The sequence below is a fragment of the Pollachius pollachius genome (genome assembly GCF_949987615.1).
Source record: "Pollachius pollachius genome assembly, chromosome: 9".
NCBI lineage: Eukaryota > Metazoa > Chordata > Actinopteri > Gadiformes > Gadidae > Pollachius > Pollachius pollachius.
Window position 1 is genome coordinate 7188007 of NC_136942.1, and position 9238 is coordinate 7197244.

At 48.7% G+C, this 9238-nt stretch overlaps 1 protein-coding gene across 1 annotated transcript in view; it reads right to left on the bottom strand.

Annotated features, from left to right (window-relative positions):
* The window catches only part of LOC307080070 (neuronal cell adhesion molecule-like), a 71830-nt gene extending 66024 nt beyond the window's left edge, over nucleotides 1–5806 (bottom strand). Inside the window, exon 1 of the mRNA XM_079742656.1 lies at nucleotides 5676–5806. The gene's annotated coding sequence lies outside the window, so the exon portion shown is untranslated. The remainder of the gene's footprint in view (nucleotides 1–5675) is intronic.
* Nucleotides 5807–9238: the final 3432 nt, after the last annotated feature.

A 9238-nucleotide genomic window follows, 5' to 3' on the forward strand; every position in this document is an offset into this window, starting at 1 on the left:
AGAGAGGAAGAAAAGCCCATTGGTCTCAGGGCTGCAGAGACAGCATGGAGAGCCAAGCTGTCATCCCGCTGGGATTAAGGGCCCTTCAGTGGTGTGCTACCGAGCTACTAACATGGTCGCTAACCCAGTACTGGGGCCCTGGGTGGGGCAGAGGGTGCAAACAGAGAGCGGGGGGCATTAAGGACGCCTGGCCTTAAATAAGTCCTCGGGGTCACGGGCCTTCTGAACCATGGCAAAGCCACTTTGTGAATCCCTGTCACTTTTATTCATCCGGTGACAGCGTCGTGTCCCACTCTTTCCTGTTGATTCAATCACTGTCACGTCATGTGCTGGGAAGGTTTGGGGGCGGGCGGGGAAGGGGATCAAGATTATCTAGCACCTCTGCTCACCCTACCCTTAAATCCCCCCCTGGCCAGTGGATGGGAGGAGGTGCATGGAGGAGCATGGGATTGTGGAAGAATTCACCTTGGTTTCTTTTGTTTTTTCGGCAGTGCTCTGTCTGTCAAGCCCTCCACACCGTGATCCTCAGAGAGAAGTCTGTGTGTATGTTTGTTCAACGATACCGCAAAAGTGGGATGCACCGCTGTGCCAACCGAGAGGGGGTGAGGGGGGCAGTGTTGAGCTTTTCTCAAGCGCTATACAAACGGATGAGACAAGGAGGCATGAGAACAAGCGGGGCTGCGTTTAAGTGCATGCCCTCCCTTCTGCTTGGGCTATGATGCACTCGGCTCATGGAGCAATGCCCGTCTCCGTGTTGTGGGATTGGGCCCTCTGTTCTCTCAAGTGGCATGGTGGAGAGTAGCAGCAGTTCCAGTCCACTTGCCAAGAGAGACTTCCCTGTCCAAAATCTTCTGCTTATCCATAGCTGGCAGGGGTTTGTAAGCGCAGCACTGGCTGCGAGTTAAACACTTTAACAGCCTCTTCAAAAGGAGCGACTGTGTGTTAAAAGCGGGGCTCTGTCTTGCAAGCTTCTATTGTTGTTCATCTTCAAGACTACACCCCCCCCTCCCGACTCCCAACTCTCACCCAAGCACCCCCACCCATACCCCCACCCAACAACCCACAACCCCTACCCATCCCAAACCTTCCCAGCCGACCCTCCAAGAAACGGACAGGAACAACAGCCCAGCCAGTGTGGATAGAGAAAACAGACCCCCTTTGTTCCCCCGGCCCCCTTCCCCGCATCTAGTGAGGTACGTGATCCCCCCCACCCACCGCCCGCAAATCTGAACCCCTCTCCCCCGCCTCCTCCTTCTTCCCCACCACCACCCCACCCCTCCCTTTTCCAGTCCAGTGGGTGGCACGAATGTGACGGACCTTGAGAGGAGGCAGCGTCGGGCGCACATCTTCATTGTCACATCCGCGTTTGTTCTAGACCCAGATCCTGGTCGCGGGCTTTACCCTGGGGAGGACGATCAAGAGGTTTCACGCTCCATCAACACTGGTTAACCTGTCTGCTGTTCTGTGGGCGTCAGGGGCTGGGCAGGCGTTGAACCTACAACACTGGGTTCCATTAAGCCCTAACTCCCCACTTCAAAGGGAAGGCCTTCATTGCCGTTGAGCCCCGGCGGTGGTTTTTGCGACAGAAGGGAACTTCTCTGGGGGGCGTGAGGGGTGTAATAACCTGACATGGGTAATAAAAGTGTTCCCATGGCAACTTTAAATGGTTGGGCCTGACAAATCTCACCAAGTATTGGTCTGGTAATCATGCTGGGAGAGCCCCCCAGACTCCACCCCCCCACCCTCCTTCATCTGCCCTAGCAACCTTACCGCTATGTACGGCCTGCAAAGCACCTTTGAACACGCCATGACAGCCCAGCCTACCGTTGGTGAGGAGGATGTGTAGCTAGGGAGCATTCTGCACCATTGACGTCCCTCACGTAACAATACAATACAACATATACCCCTGTTGGTTTAGCATTCAATTTGAGTGCAGCTGGGAGCCAGACATAAATTGGCGCATGCCGGCCGGTTTTCTTCGAGGTTGTCAGTCTTTGTTCTCACATTAGGGTTTAATTCAAGTCAGGGGTATAGCCGTCATCAACAGATGCAGCTGGGTGGAGTGGGCTCACAGGAATGTGTCGGTGTCTATTAGCACTGCTGCCTAACTGAGCACGCAACTCATAATTGCATGGGCCAGCTTCTTCCACAACACTGCATTCTCCGTTTACCACAAGGACTAAGAGAAACACAAAGCATATGTGTGAGTCTTTGTTGTGTGTGCATGTCTGTTTTCATGCAGTGGTATTGTGTACACACAAGCAGGTCTGCAGGTCCTTGTGTGTGTGTGTGTGTGTGTGTGTGTGTGTGTGTGTGTGTGTGTGTGTGTGTGTGTGTGTGTGTGTGTGTGTGTGTGTGTGTGTGTGTGTGTGTGTATCTAATTATATTTAAATATCTGTACGAGGATATTCTTAAAAAACAGTATTTGAATGCTTTTCTCCTCATTACACTACTTTGGTGTTAACATTAACGGCAGGTGGAATCTTAATTAGCAGCCGTAATAATGATACATTTGGAATCTTTATTAATTAACAGATTACAAAGAAGGCATGTTGTTAATGCCAACTGTTCTCTCTCATTTAAACAGGTTATGCTGTGTGAATGCAACTTGAACCAAGACCTTTGTTCAAGTGGATTGATCATTGAGATTGAATTCAACAAAAGAGTCAGTCATTAAGCTTCTCAGAAAAAAAAATTAACCAGTGCATGGCATGCTTACTCACCTGTCAGTGGCAAATGCACTAAAGGTCCTTAAGATCAATGCAGATGGATCTCTAATCTATTATGGCTGGGCAATATGGACAAGTTTATTATCATGTTAATCATGGGTATTTTTACAGCATAATAACACAATGTGCGTATGAATTCTCAATACAATTCTAACTAACAGTCTAACTTGATTATTTTAAGGGCGTATATTCTCATCGTAATTAATTGAGTAATTAATAGTAGCTATCTTAATTTCATGATACTGCAATACAATTCAAGGACGATTACCGATAATGCTGAATTATAGCCCAGCCCTAACATCCATGCACCCATTTAGCGAGAAATACATTAGTGTTCAATCAGTGGGCCACACACACACACACACACACACACACACACACACACACACACACACACACACACACACACACACACACACACACACACACACACACACACACACACACACACACACACACACACACACACAGCATTCCCTGCGAGGCCCTCCTAATGAGACACTCATCAGTCCAGAATCAGGACAAGCTCGCCTGGAGACAAGGGGCTCCGGCCATGTAAATGTGCTCAGCGGCTGTGTACGACAGGCCGGGAGCGAACAATCTCCCTCGTCGCGCTGACACTAATAGATGGGCCGCCGGCCTCCGCCTGTCTCCAGAGGGTTAACCCCTTCACAGGCCACGCGCCACAGTGCCAATCCCATTCATATTCGCCCCGGACAGGCATTATTCTTCATTCTAAAACAGGTAGACATGGTCTTCTTCAACTCAAAGTGACCCATTATTGCCTGTTTGAAATAGGCAGGGATCCCCATGGTGCTTTGGGGTAGAAAGGAAGCCAGCGCCCGAGGGTTAGAAGACGTGAGAGATGTGCGGAATGATGAAAATGTGAGCATGATTGGGATTTGGCAATGTCACCGCGTTGAAGGAGACGCTACGTGACTTGTAAGTTATTGAGACCGTAAAAAGCCTTCACTGAGTTCGGCGCCGGCTGAGATAAAACGCTGCACATCAATGGACCAGCATTTACAACTTCAAGCGGGAAAAAAAAAGCCAACAGAAGGTCGCCCCTGACAACGCGACCGTCCGCCCGCCCACACGCCTGCCCGACGCCTCGAGGCATCCTAGGCATGACGTGACGTACGCGGAGCGGTGATGTCATCCCCGGCATGACTGGCATGAGTCGTCACCCGTGTCCAGTGTGTGGGACACATTGTCCATCTCTGCCACTGGGTCGGCCCTCCTGAACACCACAGACAGATCGGCCCGATCGCCAGCCGCAGAAGGACCTGCGTGTCTCTGCAGCCCACGCACTGAAATAAGTGGCATTTCCCTGCAACCACCCAGGCTTTTCCCATAGCCCCCAGAGGCAGCGGCTGGCCCGCCATTTGGTATTAGGTCAACAGTGGGAGAGACTGACTGGTGCTCTCACAATAACACCGGCCGACGTGTGTCCTGATAATCCCTTAGTTATGCAAATCTCAGCAGCGCCCTGACGGCCTGTTTTAGGCAGCTGAGCGGGAAAGTGAAAGATGGAGGCAAAATGTAGGTCACTATCTAGCTCCTATGTGTCTTCCCTTTGCTTTATCTTAACCTTGATGTTATCTTTGTGCAATTCTCCCATCGATGAAACAACAGACACAAAGCGGTCCGCCGGCTCGGCGACCGGGGGTCCCGACGGAGAAGTTCCCAGCATCATGGTGACAGGGAGGTGACACAGACGCAGGTCAACAGTCATGTGACGGGAGCACACCCGCCAAAAAGGCCCTCGAACCTCAAACAATGGAGGACACACAAACATACACGGCTGCCAACCTTTTGCCGCCCAATGCTAAACGAATGCAAAGACGACATACGGCATTGGGGATAGAGAGGGAGAGATTGTTATCTGCTCTTCAGGAGGAGATTAACACAATAGACTGCTTAAGAGTGAACAAACAGGGCTGGAAAGTGTGTCAGTGCGTTCAGAGGGGGGCAGCGGTGTAACAGGGCCGCCAGACAATGGAGCAGTCATCATTAGCATTGCATTAATTGAGCTGATCTCAGGCAGAAGTGAAAGTGTGTAACCCTCCCATATGTGTTTGGCTGTGTATGAAGTGAGTGTCTGGGGAGAAGGGGGGTTATGGGTGGGAGGGGGGCTCAGGGAGGTACACGACGGATGAATGAAAGTCTGACTGAGGGAGAGAGAGAGAGAGAGAGAGAGGGGTGGGGGCGAGGGTTGGGGCTGAGCTGGAGGGAAGGGTGGTTATGTTTATCAGGGAAGCAGTTGTTATTGTTTGGATAAGTGGGTAAACCGCAATTAGATGGAATGCAATTTGAGAATAGCTTGGGTGGATGTTAGTGGTATCGGTGTATAATTGCTTGAAAAAAAAAGAGACAAGTGTTTTTTTTAGGCTTTGGATTTAGAGAAAAACATCGTATATACAAATCAGCTTAGGATGTCAGTGATTTGCCGGGTAAATCCATGACACTGACAAAAGAAGAAACAATGTCAAACAGTCCATCTAAATATTTACAAAATGTAATTGCGCTGTTTAATCTCAATGCAACATAATGTTATAAAAAGGGATGCCAAAGAGCCACCTTTACGAGAGTCAAGTCCTAAGCGACTGAACTCAGCATCTTTAGAGCGCTATAACAACACGCGTTTGTGAGCCAGCTTTGACAGCTGCGGAACCGGACGTGAGAGATACGGACGGCGCACCTGCCTTGAGAATGGGCCGTTCCGATCACAGACACAAGCGTTTCAAAGTAGCCTACACCCCAGCGTCCTTACCCACACAGCGACTACGATTCCACATAACACTGAGTCTAATCAAATTCACGGCACAACGTCTACACATCATTTTAGATCCATCCGTTTGAAACTCAGGGTGACTATCTACGTTTCTAAAAACTCGTGAGAGTGCAGCCATCCCATAATCGCAGATGTTATGTATCTCCTCTTACCTTGTGTGTGGGTCTCTGTGAAGCCTCGAACTGAAGACCCTCTGTTTGCAGCGTCCTGCGACAGAACTGTAGTAGCTATGTCTCCCGTGTTTATTTAAGTCAAGTCCCGTCTACCTCCGAGCCTCTCTTGCACTTGTCTCTGCTTTCTTCCCTCACTGCTCTTCCTTTCCTCCTCTTCCAGCAGCGGCAGCCTACTGACACACACGCGGGCACGCGCATCAGCATCGTAGGCGCACGCCCAATCGCACGCGGCCGCCACCACAGCGCCGCTTCCAGTGAATGGTGGCCCGGAGGCACTGATTAGTGACAGCGACGACGTGTTATTATTCTTTCTCTCTCTCTCTCTCTCTCTCTCTCTCTCTCTCTCTCTCTTCAGATATGATCAAATTATGTGTTTCACTACATCCTGCAATACACAGATGGACGACATTAAAGTGATTGGTGTAACGAGTTTATTTCTAGCTAGAGATTATGCATCAATAAATAGTTCGTAGATGAAAGGTCATCGTGATCGCCCCTCCCTTGCTTAATGCACTCAATGTAGGTGACAGTATAAACACGCAAAGCCTCACACACACACGCGCGCGCACATACACGCACTTTCAAGCGCGCGCGCTCAATCGCGAGCGCACGCGTGGATGAAAACGCTAGTTGTTGAAGCATTACCATCATCACCCTACACACAATGCAAACTGCTCTCCAGATGTGCGAGGGCCTTCTGATGGCTCGTTGGCATTTGCATGCTCTGATGCTCTCCACATCTTCACCCGAGGAGGAGGACTGCAGCTAGGACCACCGAGCACAGCAGCAGCAGCCAATGGGATCAGCGGAGCTCTGTTGGTGCAGGCCGTGTGAAAAAAGGACATCTCCTTTCAATTCAACTTGAATAAGCCAACCAGGCGAGCTCTCTGCACGTTAGACAGGTACACAAACATAAATTCGGCATCACCTGACGTTATGGCAAAGGGCGCCACCTGCGAACCGAGAGCCAGACACGTTTGCAGCAGGTGACTCGCTTGATGTCCGGGGTGCGCTCGCCCCCCCATTCACCCTGAAAGAGCGTCTGTCCAGCGTCCACAATTTGGCCCGCTCAGAGGAACCGACAGGCTGTCTGTTGTACAGTTTACCAATTCAATATTTGACTTATCCCTCAGCAGCTCCCATCGTTCCATATTGGAGAGCAAGTCAGCCAGAGCAATACCAAGGTTTAAAAATAACCCATCCGCTTTAGTGAAGTGTTAAGCCTGGGTTGTGGTATTAAGCGTGTGCTGAAAACACCACACCAGCGTTCCGTTATCTGGTCCGACCATGAGTCTTATTATAATTATTGTATTTCAAAAGGCTTCTTTTATTTAAGACTTTGACACTAAACATGACCAAAGGGAGAACATGAGAGAGAGAGAGAGAGAGAGAGAGAGAGAGAGAGAGAGAGAGAGAGAGAGAGAGAGAGAGGGAGGGGGACAGACAGACAGAGAGAGAGAGAGAGAGAGAGAGAGAGAGAGAGGGGAGGGGGACAGACAGAATCAGAGGGAGGGAGAGAGAGAGGGAAAGAGAGAGGGATGGGGGAGGGAGAGAGAGGAGGGGACAGACAGAGAGAGAGATAGAGAGAGGGGGGACAGACAGACAGACAGACACAGACAGACAGAGCGGGAGAGAGGGGGGACAGACAGACAGACAGACAGACAGACAGAGCGGGAGAGAGAGAGAGAGAGAGAGGGGACAGACAGAATCAGAGGGCGAGAGAGAGAGAGAGAGAGAGAGAGAGAGAAAGAGAGAGAGAGAGAGGGGGCAAGAATGACATTCAAAAAGGTCATTCTCAAACTAGGACCCGCCATACCACATGCACACCGCCCCTCGCCAGCTCCCTGATAAACCAAATTTGCTCTCATTATAAACTGGGGGGGGGGGGGTTGGGAGCAGTGCCTACGTCAACAGCGCCACACAGGAAAAGCGCTGTCATATCCCCACCTCTCCTCACAGAACCCTTACCGATATGTCTGTGTGCTGTTTTGAATCCTATTTAAATATTCACTTAATTTTCCTTCACGCATATTATGTGTAATATACACTCTGGGATTTCCATTAGTTCAGGAATATAACAGCAGCAGGTTGTGTTATAAGTATAAGCCTCAAGCTGCGAAGCAAATCTAGTTTGGGTTGATGTTGAAATGCAAATCCTTCCAACGTTGGCATTGTCTTTCCTCTCATTGATATCTTGCTCATGGGCTTGGTTAACGAGGAAACTGGATGCAGGAGCCAATTAGAGCTCGGGGTTATCTATTTGAGTTTTCAATGGCATACCAAAATATGATGTTATGTTATTAAACTGCTCAAGTGCATGCAGGACAAACTAGCAATAATAAATCCCTTGGCTGATGTTTGATGGATTAACCATGTTCACTGAAGACCACCAAGCTCAGGATTACTATTTAAAAAAATATATATATATATATACAGCACATACACATATTACCAGCATTACCTAAAACACAGATACTCCAAACACCAGTTTATAGACTTTGATCAATCAAGTGTTAAACCACAACCAGCAGAATGCTGTTTCAAGAATTACCTTGCCATTTTCCATTTGTTTGTTACAAGATTCATGTATCTGATAGTTTTAACATCAAGTATGTTATTCTGTGAATGGCGTGTCTCAGCTGTCTCCCGGAGTGGGAATAGAATAGCAAACATCTCAGGAATAAGAAAACAACAGATGAAAGCATACAGAAGCATGCAAGAGAGATAATGGACGCATGAAAGACACTAATATATATGCAAACTCGAGAGGCTCAGACTATGGTGTAAATAAGAATCAAATTACTGTTGGCGGCACCAGAGTCCATTGTGTTTACATCAGAGTCAGGCCCCATGTCCCCTCATAGCCAGGGGGGTGATTGCATTAGGACCTCTCTATATTGAGTGGGAACAGCCTTTCCCGGCTGGATAACCTTGTTAGTGAAGGCACACACGATGACAGGGGTCTACTGAGTACAGGGACAATGGTCATTGGACGTTGCTCAATGTACGTCCCCGTCAATACACTGAAGTTTGTGATATGCTAGTGTTTATCAGGGCTTGTTAGCATAAAGCTAAGGACGGTGAGCAGCATATGAGAGGAGGGACAAGAAGCTATGTAGGTTGAGGCATCTCTTCTTGACTTCCTGCGTTCAATTGTTTTAGTGCATATTTAAAACCACTGAGAGCTGAGCACATAGCTTTTCCTGAAACAAGTACCTTGTTTTATTGGGATAAAATATTACATGAAAATAAATAAGACACAAGGTGGAGGCTATGATGGAGATGGGTTGATAGGGAATATTCTGATCCATAACTATTTGTGAACACAGAGAAGATAATAAAACAAATTGATTATATAATATAAAAAAACACATCTAGCATAACTACTGTAGTGTTCACCCCGTGATGCTGATCGATACGGGCGAGGGACGTGTGTTGTAATGAGCAGTACCAATTGTTCCCCGTATAACTCCTGCTGCTGCTGCTGACCACCCGGTATCGATGTCCGCTGCCATGTGCCATTGTGCAGCCATTGCTGTGTT